We start from the raw sequence: 12,444 nt of genomic DNA, 5'->3' as shown, positions 1-12,444 counted from the left end.
GCCCTCTTCCTCTGGCCTCCCAGGCTTCTTACTGATCCTCAGGTCCCAGCGCAGATGTCGCCTCCTCAAGGGCCAACCCCACCCCAACCCACCCAGGCCACATGCGCTCCTCTGCCGTCCTCCCCTGAACCAACCCCCTCACAGGCTCACTTCAGGAAGTTCCCGGAGACAGGCACAGTCCCCAAGAGGACAGACCCTTGCTCACCTGTGTATTCTGTTGCCTGAGCCAATGAGGGAGCGAATGGACAGCTGGATGAGTGGATTGGCCTGCTCCGGGTTTGGGGAGGGCAAGGTCGCCAGGGGCCCCGGGTGGGTGTTGGGGGGGGACTACGGAAAGGGGGCTACTCTCAGTCCACACTCCTGTCCTCTGAGGGACCTCCCCTGGAAGGGGGGGCCTCTACTCTCTTTCCCACCCCCCTGAGTGAGGACTTTCCAGCCACCTTGCTGAAACTACTGAGGCAGACCGCAGAAAGGGCAGGCCCCCCACCTAGTGCAGCAGAGGCGAGCCCAGGATCCCGATGCTTGAAGCCCAGGCCCCTGGTCATCCACCAAGGGACAGAAGAGCATGGGGGCTGACGTCAGGTAAGGAGGGTCCAGAACCCAGCTCTGCCATCCACAAACCAGGCGGCCCTGGGCGAACTTCATTGCTCTGTGCCTCAATCGTCTCATCTGTGCAATGGGAATAATGGCACCTGTCTCATAGGACCAGAGTGAGGAGTCAACAGACTTGCACCTGGTGTGAAGAGCTCAGCCCAGCACGCCCCGCTCCTGGTAAGCACTCAGTAAACGGCAGCCCCCTGACGGCATCGGTCGAGCTCCTGCCCTGAGCCAGGCGTGGGGGCCGTGCCAGGTGAAGGGCACAGGCCAAGGCCCTGTTCACTTTCTGACCAACGAGGTGCATCCATCTCTCTTCGTACCCAGGCTCCTTCTCCCTCCAGCCTCTACCCTGCCTCTCTGCTGGGTCCAGGGGGCCCCTTCCTGTGTCCCAGATGTCCATTCTGGTGAGGCCCGGGCACTCCCATGACCTCTCTTGGTCTTGGAGCTTGGAAGAGCTTGCAGAGCATGTCATCCTGTGCTGTCTCCAGCCGCCCCACTGACCGGATGTGGAACCGAGCCTCAGAGGTGAGGGTGGTCACCAGAGGCCCGACTTCTAGCTCCGTGTTCCTTCCTTGGGTCCTCAGACTACCCCTGTTGGGGGAACTTTGGGGAGAATTCACTTGGTGTGGGAAGGGCTGCTGCTCCTCAGGCTGGGAGCTCCTTGAGGACAGGGATCATGACTGTCTTGTTCACTTTGTGGGTCCCACACAGGCCTGGAACCTGTGAATGAATGAATGAATGAATGAATGACACCAGGACCCATCTGCCTCCCAGGGCAGCATCCCAAGAGAAGCCCACTTTGACTCCCACCCCGATGGGGTCAGCAGGCCAGGCCCAGCCCAGGGGAGGAGGTTGCCAAGGTTGCCAATGGTCCAGAGGCTTCCAGGAGTCTTTCGACGAAAGGATCAAAGGAAGCAGATGACAGGAGGGCAGGAAATGGCTGTAGGTGGGGGTGGGGGCACGGAGCCCCCTGCCCAGGCCAGGGTGAAAGAACCACAGAAAAAGGACACAGATGGACGGGCCGTGGGGGGTGGGGCAGGACAAGACGCGGGCAGAGGGCCTCAGCCACTTCCTTTGTGCAGAGGATGGCCCTGAGGGTCTCTCCCGCTCCCTGCCTCCCCCTAAAGTACAGGGCCTTCCTTTCTGTCCCCCAGCCACCAGCATCCAGCCCCGGGCCCTGGCACCCAGAGGACACTCAGAAAATATCTGTGGATTCACCGTGTTCATGAATGAATGAAAGCTTCCATCAGCCATTCCCACCTTCTCCAGTAGTTGAGGAGAGAAGGTCAGCTCAGGGGATTTTGAGATCAAGTGAAGAAGAAGCGGGGTCTTGCTGCTGGTCACCTGGCAAGTCAATGACAGAGTTGATGTTCAAATCGGAGTCTTTCCAAGTCTCTAAACTCTGCTCTTAAATACACATTCTTGGGCTGACAGCAAAACACCGGCTCGCTCATCCATCCGCCTGTGCATTTACCCATTCATTCGTTCCACAGGCATTTCCTAGAATTCTCCTCGCACCGAGCCCTGTGCTGGGCACCAGGGCTACTGCAGTGAATGAAATAGTCACAGTCCCTGCTAGCTCAGGACTCCTTGTCTGGAGGACAGCGCTCCACCCACAGAATTAATTCATCATGATTGTGGAAAGTGCAGGGAAGGCGAACACTGGGGTGCAAAGCAGGCATACGCAGGGGACCTGCCCCATCGGGGGCCTCCGAAAAGGCTTCGGATGCGGACCACAGGAGGCAGGGACAGGTGGCAGGCATCCAGGACCGCGGAACGCATGAAAGAAAATAAGAGGCATAATCCTGATCTGAGCAGGCGTCATTCTGTGAGCCCTTTCCTTCCACAGATGCCTTGCGTGGATTATTCTATAAATCTTTACAGTAAGATGGAGATGGAGATGCCCCCCGATCATCCCCATTATAACCGGAAAGGTCAGCTACCACAGCTGCTAAGAGGCAGAGTCAGGGGCGTCTGATCTGGGGGTCTCAGCTCCTGACCCTGAACCCAGCGTCTGCAGAAGAAGAGACCCTCCTGCTCAGTGGCTGGGGAGAACTCGACCCGTGGGGACACAGGGCACACCTTCCCATGTCACCTGTCAGTCCTACTTGGGCTGGAAAAGGCTCCGAGTTCAGAGGAGAATATTTAGGGAGGGAATGCTTCCGAGCTCAGATCAGCTGGTGCTGTGTTAGGAGGGTCGAGAATGTCTGTCTGGTACCCCGACCAGCGTCTGGGAGCCTGAGCACTACAGAGTGGACCTGGCCTTGAGCCACGAAGCAACAGAGGTTGCCATGCTCCATGGAGGCAGCTGTGGGGCAGGGCTGCAAACCCCCCCCCATGTCAGTCATTTCTCCTTGTCACCAAGCCCTGAAGTAAAAGCTGCTTTCCTATTTCTTCCTTGAAGGGAGAGAGGAGGCCTGAGATCCTCCCAAGCCTGGGCTGTGGGGCTCTGAGGGGGTGGGCTGGGGTTTGCTGTCTCTCGCTGCTTCTCCTCATCACCTAGAGGGTGGAGGGCATGGGATAGAGGCCCCCACAAAGCCTCCCGAGAAGTCCCAGGGTCCCTGTATCCCTTGGGAAAATGAAAAGGACTCACTTGTAATACCAATAATGGCACGTAGTTTCTGAGCACCGGCCATATATCTGGCCCTGTGCTGAGTGTCTCCCCAGAGTATCTCCTTGAATCCTACACGGCAGAGACTGCTGGCTGTTGCCCAGTATCCATTCTGTCATCTCCCCTTTAGTAATAGAACATCCCCTACCCAGGTTTTAAAGAGGCCCATGGCTGCCAGGCTAAAGACTACATTTCCCAGTCTCCCTTGCAACTAGGTGTGGTCATGTCATCAGTTCTGGCCAATGGAACACAAGAGAGGTGTCTAAGCCCCTTCCAGCTTGCCCTTAAAAGTAAAGGGTGGTCTCCACTTCCTGGGTCTTCCCAACACTCACAGGGACCAACGGGGAGGGGAAGCCGGAGGCCATCTTCCACCCTGCCGATGGAGGCAACCCCCACAGGATGGGAAAGACAGAAGGAGCGTGGGCCCTGGACCAGCTCCCAGAGCAGAGCCCCTTAGGCTGACACATGAAGGGAATCAGCTCCTCTCTCCTCTAGCTCGGGTTCCTTGGGTTCTGCTAGAATAGCTGGGCTGCATCCTAACAGAGACCCTGAGGCTCCGAGAGGGAAATGGCGAAGCAACACTTGAACTTGGGCCAAGGAAGAGTGATCCAGAGCCTGTGCTCAAGGCCGCCGGGCTGAAAACGCTGCCGCACCCAGGTGATGCTCAATATGTGACTTCCAGGTAGATGGATGAGTAAACGGCCTGGGGTGCCTTCTAGGGAGGACCTAACCCTGCAAGAACTGATTGTTTCTGAGCCCTAAATTTCATTTCAATTTCCCTAGGAGGAGCTGCAGCATGTACTTCTGATTCCTGTGCCCAACATTCAAAGATGATCACGTTGACAGTGTCTTCCAGTTTATAAGTGGCTTTATAGCCACCGCCACCTTTAACCCTGACCCCTCCCTATGAGGTCAGCAGGGGAACATCGTTAGGATTCCCATGTTGCAGGCAAGAAAACAATCTCTGAGCACATCACCTGACGTAGTAACTGTTTTACATGGGGCAGGTCTTTTGCTTCCTTTAATAATGTTTTTTTTGGGGGGGGGGCTTAGAGAGAGAGAGAGAGAGCGCGCACATGCACAGGCTTGAAGTGGGGAAGGGGCAGCGGGAGAGGAAGAGAGAATCTTAAGCAGACTCCAGGCCCTGCGCAAAAACCAAGAGTGGTCGCTTAATCCACTGAGTCACCCAGCCACCCCAATAATGTTTTCTTAGTAATATGCTACTACTGATGATTTTTAAGTTTTATTTTATTTATTTTTTTAAGATATTTTTTATTTTGAGAGAGAGAAAGACAGCACAAGCGGGAGGGAGGGGCAGTGGGAGAGGGCAAAGCAGACTCCACGCTGAACAGGGAGCCCGATGTGGGGCTCCATCCCAGAACCTGGGATAATGACCTGAGCCGAAGGCAGACGCTTAACTAACTGAGCCACTCAGGTGTCGCTTATTTTTTTTATTTTTTATTTTATTTTTTTTAAGATTTATTTATTTATTTTAGAGCTAGAAGAGAGAGAGAGTGCGAGTAGGGGAGGGGCAGAGGGAGAGGGAGAGAAAGGGAATCGCAAGCAGACTCCCTGCTGAGCGCAGAGCCCGACAATGTCAGGCTCAATCCCAGGACTCTGAGATCGTGACCTGAGCCGAAACCAAGAGTCAGATGTCCAACTGACTGAGCCACCCAGGTGCCCCTACTGGTGATTTTTGTAAATATCATTTTTACTTTTGTTATTAAAGATTTTATTTATTTATTCATGAGAGACAGAGAGAGGCAGAGGCAGAGGGAGAAGCAGGCTCCCCGTTGGAGCAGGGAGCCCAATGCAGGACTCGATCCCAGGACCCTGGGATCATGACCGGAGCCGAAGGCAGACGCTTAACAACTGAGCCACCCAGGCGTCCCATAAATATCATTTTTAAAGAGGAGTAGGAAGTGAGAGTGCAGTAGGAGAAGCCCATGGGAGGACTCAGGAGACCCAGCGGCCACTGGACTTGCTGATGACCTTGAGATGTCTCTTCCCCTCTCTGATACCTATTTCCCTGGTGTAAAATGAGGAAGTCGGAGGAGATGGCCCCGTCCCCCATTGTCATTCTGCGTTCTGCTACTCTGTACCACTGTGGTTGACAGTGGCCAGAGTCCCTGGCCACACACGGGGAGGGCAGCGTGCTACTCCTCGGGCCTCTGCCAGCATTTCCCAGCTCCCCTCCTGAGCCTGGCTCTGAGTCCTGGGACTTCACATGGTGCTCTCTGAGCCTCAGTTTCCTCATCTGTAAATGGGAATGATAGTAAAAGTAAAGACGTTGCTCACAGGACTATCATGTCAATTACATGCATTTATACCTATAAAGTACTTAGAAGAGAGCCTGTCTCAGGAACTGCTCCATTTGTGCTATGAGTGTTATAGTTACTGATCGTCAGTCATCAGTAATATATTATTAATCATTATGATGAAGGGTTCATGGACGTTTACGGATGATTGCAAGAGACAAGAGGACATTTGAGTGTCAAGAAATGGCAGTTCTGTTGGAAGCCAAGGGCAGGGTCTTGATTCAGCGTACCTGGGTGCCTCTCCAAGGTCTGTGGGTTCCTACTCGGGGCACTTTACCCTGCCACCTTCCTTCTCTGTTAATTTTTCCCGTCAGTCCCACTTGGGTTGGTCAGTTTTGTTAGGAATGGAAATTCCCACTCTCAATGTTGAAAAAGATCTCAAAGTTGCCTCATCCAATCCTTTTCCTGAGTCATGGCTCTGTACACACACCCCCACACACCCCTGCCTGTCCTTGAATACCTCCCCAGGTGGGTCACTCATTACCTACAAGTCTGCCCGGTTAGTTTATCTTGTGAGGCAAAACCGACCTCCCTCGGTGGCCTCCACTGGTTCTGCCTTCAGGGTCCTTCTAGAACAAGTCCACAACCTCTGCTCCAGCTGGCCCCTCAGGCAATAGGAGTGGTAGCCACTAAATTGGCCCCTCCCCACCTGAAACCCTGGTGCTTCCATCACCCTCCTAGAGCAAAAATCAGCACAGAGTACTGGTTCCTGGGACGTGAAGTGATAACAGCCCGGCAGATAAGCCCAGAGAGGGAGCCTCACTGGCCTGCAGTGCCCACCTGCCCACCACCAGCCTGGTTCTCTCTTCTTGCTGGCCTGGACCCTTCCCTTTTGTACCAAAATGGCAGGCAGAGGAAAGGCAAAGATTTGCCTGAAGCAAATACAGCAAATCCTTTCACAAATACACCCCCCCACACACACACCAGAAAGCTGACTGAGATACCAGCGAGAGGCCTACTTGATTAGATTTCTTTGGGGTCTGTTGCCTAATTTCATTGCATATCTTAGCTTGAGGTTCCTATAGTGACCGTAGCATGTTTGATTTCTCCAAGCCATTCTTGGGCTTGGGTATAAACTCTCATCTCTGGGTATTCTCATAAGACCCTTGTAAGCTATATTCCTGAGGTCACTGGTCCTGCAGACTATGTTCCTATTCTAGCCTCCTCATTCCGCAGTGCTGTATCCCCCTGCAAGTCACTTCACCTCCCCAGGCCTCAGTTTCTCCACCTGTAAAAATGGGGAAAATAGCTGTCCCGACTTCTCAGGGGTTTTTTTGAGTGTCCAATGACGTCAACTATCTGAAGCCTCAGATCCAGTCCCAGGCGTGCAGTAGGTCTTTAATAAGTGTTAGAAACAATTAGCTCTCAGCTGGAAGATGAGTTTGGTACACTGGTAAAAATTAGCCAGAGTTAGGGGGGGCGAATCCCCTTTGTGAGAGGGTCTTGGTCTAGATACCATGTTTTGCCCTTTCTGGTCCCTGGGTCAGGGAGTCTCAAAACTTTACTGAGCTTTACCGGAGGGTGGTGTGAAATGCAGAGCCCCAGGCCCTGTGCTCAGAGAGCCTGATTTCGGTAGGTCTGGGGAGGAACATGCAGTTTAACAACCTCCCACTGCCTCTGCCGCCCCTCCCCTCAAGCTGGGAATAGACGTTCCTGAACCAGAAGCTCAGACTTGGAAATGTTGAAGCCAAACCAGACAGAACCGGCCCCTGCCCCCAGGGAGCTCGCCGCCTGCTGGGGGGTGTTCCCGAAGGGTCAGTTGAGAAGGCTGAGTTCTGGAATGAGCAGGGACAGCTGTGGGAATTTAAAAGGTCAGAGGAGACCTACCTCCTGGCACTGTGTGGTTGTTGTCACAAGACAGAAAGTCTCCCAGGCTGGAGCCTTGGGGCATGAAGGCCTGGGGAGGGAGGGGCGCAGGCTGGTCCTGACCCTGTCTGTGCTGGGGCGGGACACTTCCCCCTTCCTAAGCTTTATTTCCACCTCTGCAAAGGGATGACAATGGCGCCAGCCACCTGCAGTGGTGATTTACAGAGAAGGTAAGGATGCGTTAGCTCCAGGGACTCTTGTTGGCATGGGCCCTGCCAAGGCCCCTGGGCTTAAGTGTGTATTCATAACCTCGCATTACTTTTCTTAAAGAGGGTCCCCAAGATTGTAAAAGCTTTAGGCTCCGCAAACCAGGATCTGCCGAGGACCACCTCATACAGTTGTCGCAAGATTTGGTGACAAGACAGTGAGCCCCTCGGGAAGTGTCCTTAGCTCCCGAGCCTTGGAAGGAGAACATACTAGCTCGCTGGATAGGAGCGAAGTTTGTCCCCTGGAGAGCCAGGACTTTCCTGAGAGCCGAGCCCCACTTCTATTCTGACCGCCCCTTGCCCCCATGACCTCAGGATGCCAAACCTGTCCAGCCCAGACTGGAAGCAGAGAGGGGCCAGTTAGAAGCAGAATGGAGGACATGGGGGGGTGGGGGAGGGAGGAGGCTGCAGAGGAGGGAAGACAAGAGGATTAGATGGGGCCTGGGGCAGACCCCTCTGGCTGCCAGATGCACTAGCCTTTGAAGGGCCAGGCTGGTGAGAAGCCAGCCAGAGGTGAGGGCCCTGGGCAGAGGCCTTGGGATTGACGTGCCTTTGATAATGACCTTCAAATGTCTCAAACCAGGAGAGGATGCAGGTTATCCAGAAAGAGCAGGGTTAGGGGAGAGGGAGGGATACTGGGGGCCTAGGGATCTTTCCTTCAGTGTGAGAAGAGGACCCACCCCCACCCCGACTCTACGCCAGGCCCTGCCCAGGTGCCCCATCTCCCTGAATCCTCACATCACCTCCTTCAAGCCCTCATGCTCTTCCTCACCATCCCGCCCAAGAGGAAGTGGAGGCTCAGAGAGGGCAAGTCCTTAGCTTCAGGGGACACAGCAGGGGTGAATACAAGACACAGGAGGACCTGGACACAGCTCTAACTCCAAATTCCAGTTCTTAACCCTCTCCTACCCCAGCGCTCTCTGTGGGCTCCATGGCAGCAGAGGGCTCGCAAAAGAGATGGGAATGAAGGAAGGAAGGAAGGAAAGAATTCACAGGCCAGGCTCTTCCCACGCCACCACCCCCACCCAGGCACGTCTTTCTCACCCCGCCAGCCTCTACACCCCCTCCCCGCCCAACTGGGAGGTTTCTGAGCCGCCTGTCCTGCTTCTGCAGGTTTCCCCGCGCTCCTCCCGGAGCCCACCCCGAGGCAGCCTTCTCGAACAGGACCCCCGGCGTGGGGACGCCTCCCGACCCCCGAGGCCCAGCGGGAGAGCCGCGACCTCCGGCGGGGTGGTCTTGGCAGCCGCCTCTCTTCCCGGGACAGCTAAATAATTGATTCGCCCATAAATAATGGATCCGCGCCGCGCACGCGCCCTCTGCCCCGGGGTGCGGGGTTCCCCGTTAGGGTTAGGGGCGAGGGAGGGGGTCGGGGCCCCGCTGTGCTGTGCGCGCGAGGGGCGCACAGTTTCGCTCCGCGGGCTTTTCTCCCTCTCGCTCCCTCGCGCCGGCTTTTTCCCTTTTTCTCTTTCCTTTTTTTCTTTCCTGGAGCGGAGCCCGGCGCCAGGAGTCTGGAACCAGCTTGACAAGCTTTTGAGTTATGGAGGGGGGAGGGGAGGGAGCGGGCGGGCGGCGCGGGAAGGGGGCGGGGGAGGGGCGGCCGGGGGAGGGCGCGCCGCCGCGGCGTGGGGGCGGGGCGGGGCGCGCACCCCCGACCCGGGGACCCGACCCGGTCTTTGGGCGAGCGCGGGGCGAGGGTCTGGTGGTGGCGGCGGCCGGGCGGGGCGCGGGAGTCGGCGGCGAGGGGGCGGGGGTGAGTCATCCCGGGGAAACGGCGAGCGGCGCGGCTGGCGGAACGAGCCGGGCTTTAGGGCCGCAATAAATGAGGCCCGGGGAGGGCGGCGGGGTTTACACGGCCTCGGGGGCCGCGGCCTCCCCCGCCGAGCAAGACATTCCTTTCCGCTGAACTGGGCGCCTGGGCCCGCGCCGCCGCCGCGCCCTGCACGCTTCGCCCTAGGCGGCCGGGCCCAGGGCGGGGAGGGAGCGCGGGCCGGGGGCGGGGGTGGCGGGTCGCGGGGGAGCGGGGAGCGAGGCCTCGGGTGGCCCCCTCTGGCCCCCAGCGAGCTCCCTGATCCCTCACCTGCCCCGGAGGGAAGGGATCCGTGCGCCCATTGAACAGTGGGGGACCTGAGCCCAGCTGAGGGTCATCGCTGCTGCGGGTCGCTCAGCTGCCCCCGCCCCCAGGGTGTCTGATTCACTCCTCCTCTCTTTTGCCTGAGGCCTGAGAGTGTCCATACACCGCCCCTCCCCCCGCCCCCGTTTGACTTCGGGCCTGGGGGCCGAGGGCCGGGCCCGCAGGCGAGGCACCCTAGCCGTCGGGCTGAATTTGAGCGGGGCGCTTTGCCAGGGGCCCCACTAGGGTACTAGGCATGCCTGTCCATCTGACCGTGCAGAGCCAGACAGCCACCGGGCAAGCGGTGCGGGGAGGGGGGGGAAGGATGAAGAGTGTTGGGGGCGAGAGTATGTATCTGGAGTTATTAGTTTACCAGGACCAGTAGTAGAGAGCAGTTTCCGGACCCCTTGAGATCTCCAGGGGGACCCAGTGTGTCCCAGGAGGACACTCCTCCATGCTGACAGGGACCCCAGTTGTAAGCATGCCTTCCCCTAGACTAGAGTTTCTGGGCAAATCATGGGTGTCTTCTGTGTACTTGAGTTTCCCTTAGGGACCCTCAGCATTTCCCCCACCTCAGCAACCACCTGGCCCCTTCCAGCTTTGCCAGCCCCCAGCCGGTTAGTGACCTAGATCTCTGGACCGTCACCGGCCTGGCCTCAGCTCTCAGCTCCGTGGCCTGTGGCCGCTGCTTTCACCACTCAGAGCCTTTTTTGCTCATCTGTGAGATGGGTTAGTAATTGTGCCAGCCTGGCCAGGTTCCGTGACGCCATGAAAGTCTCCACTTAGCACAGGGCTTGGCACACAGTAAGCTCTCAGTATGTGGTCACTGTTGTTGGAGCTGGTTGGTTGTTATTATTATTTCTGAGGGACTCTCGGAGGCCCAGCAAGGCCCCCCCTTCCTGCAGCCCCCCCCCCCCCCAAGCTGAGCTTGAGAAAGCTGAGCCTGTTGAGCCACCTGGCTCCTCCTCCCCGACCCCCACTGAGCTGAGTGTCGAAATCATCCCGGAGAAGCTGCTGAGCAGAAATTTCCAGTCTCCCTGGCAGAGCCTGGAAGAGTTTGGGTGTGGCTCCCAGATGCAGTTGGGCAGGCTCTGCAGGGCCAGGGCTGGGGAGGGACCCCTAGATGTTCTGTGAGACCCAGGAGGCACCCCAACCCTGGGGGGCCCCTGGTCTCCAGCTCCAGCCCCAGAGCTGCTCCAGCATGGGCAAAATCCCATTGTCCCCTGTAGCCGGTGTGGGGCTCAGGGCTTTAACTCCTCCCCTCTTTAGCAAGCCCTTGCACCCAGGAAGTCTGAATGAGCACCCCTGGAAAATGGGATAACAGGGTCACTGTGAGGATTGAAGGAGATGGTGCCTGTGAGCCCTCAGCACAACTCCTGGAACCCCATAAGTGGGGGCTGTTTGCTTTAGTTACTATCCCCATTGTGGAAGCCACCAGGCCTCCGGGGGGCCCACTTGGGTGATTCCTTGGGTACCAGGAGGAGAACAGGACCCCAGCCAGGATGGTGGGTCCCACTGGGCTTGTGGGGGCTGTGGGGGCTCCCTTTCTCAATTGGCCTGAGAGCCTCCGGGAAACTGGCAAACAGCCTGACCCTTGCTTTGCTCACAGGGCTGTGTGATCCCGGGTGAGCAATCAGCCTCTCTGAACCTTGTGCTTCCTATCAGGAAACAGGGACAGTGGCCTGTGACCGTCACTCAGCAGAGGGAAAGAAGGAGCATTGGAGGGGGGGAGGAAATGGGGATCAAGTCCCAACACTGCCCCAGACCGGGCAGGTGGCCTTAGACAAATCTGATGAGACAAGGTCAAGGTCAAGTAACACTAATGAGTATGAATGAGTAGAGTGAGTTGTACTAATGAGTAGAACATGTCATCTGCTCTCTGCTTCAGGCTGGTACTGCTATCCCACAGTTACTCTTGGAGGGAACTTTTATTATTCACTTTATTTTCCAAATGAAATAGGGAGGCTCAGAGAGGTCGATTCACTTTCTCAAGGACACACAGCTAGGAAATAAGAAAGTCAGGTTTCAACCCTAATCTGCTGGCTGAATCCCTAAAGAAAAGCAAGCTAAGTGTTTTTAAAAAATAAAACATTTCAAGCACCTACTATGTGTAAGACACCGAGGTGGTGGCAATAAAATTAAGGATGCCTGGCCTGGCCTTTGAGAAACTCATAATTGAGTATAGATACAAGACTCCAGTGATAGCCCCCTGAAAGTTAAATATGAAAAGCACCAGCATAAAGGTACCACCAGTGCTGTGGGGTCACCAGGAGAGTCCAGAGGGTTGGCATGGGGGGGATGGCTGGGGAGGGAGCTGGGGGAGGAGGCACAGAGGCCAGGGAGCAGGGAAAGCTGGTCTTGAGCAATGACAAGGGATTTTAGTGGGGGGCGCAGGGCCATTCCTGGAGGCCGGCGCGGCAAGGGCAAAGGTATGGCTGCATGAGAAGATGGAACCCACTCGGGAGCAGGGAGGGCAGTGGGGAGAGAAGCAGGAGGGTGTTGCTGAGGCCGGGGCTGGGTTGCAAAGGCCTTAGACCTTTGCTCTGTAAAAATGGGAGGCGCGGAAGGTCTTGAGCAGAGCTGGACATCATTCTCTGGGAGTTTTAGAAAGAGAATTCTATAGGCAGTGAAATGTCCTGGAAACATACACAAAAAGACTAGAAGCACAGGGTCGGGATGCATTGCACAAACTTGCTTCCTTTAAAAACTTTTTTTTTTTTTTTTTTTGCCTTGTAC

At 56.4% G+C, this 12,444-nt stretch overlaps 1 long non-coding RNA gene across 1 annotated transcript in view; it reads right to left on the bottom strand.

Moving 5' to 3' along the window:
• Positions 1-46: 46 nt before the first annotated feature.
• LOC141374947 (uncharacterized) overlaps positions 47-12,444 on the bottom strand; it is a 26,362-nt gene continuing 13,964 nt past the window's right edge. Inside the window, exon 3 of the long non-coding RNA XR_012382167.1 lies at positions 47-1,941. This is a non-coding gene — a long non-coding RNA (uncharacterized lncRNA). The remainder of the gene's footprint in view (positions 1,942-12,444) is intronic.

This window comes from Callorhinus ursinus, unplaced genomic scaffold (assembly GCF_003265705.2).
Source record: "Callorhinus ursinus isolate GAN/ISIS: 27379988/994484 unplaced genomic scaffold, GSC_fseal_2.0 scaffold24, whole genome shotgun sequence".
In the NCBI taxonomy this organism is placed as follows: domain Eukaryota; kingdom Metazoa; phylum Chordata; class Mammalia; order Carnivora; family Otariidae; genus Callorhinus; species Callorhinus ursinus.
This window is presented reverse-complemented; position numbering and strand designations above follow the sequence as displayed.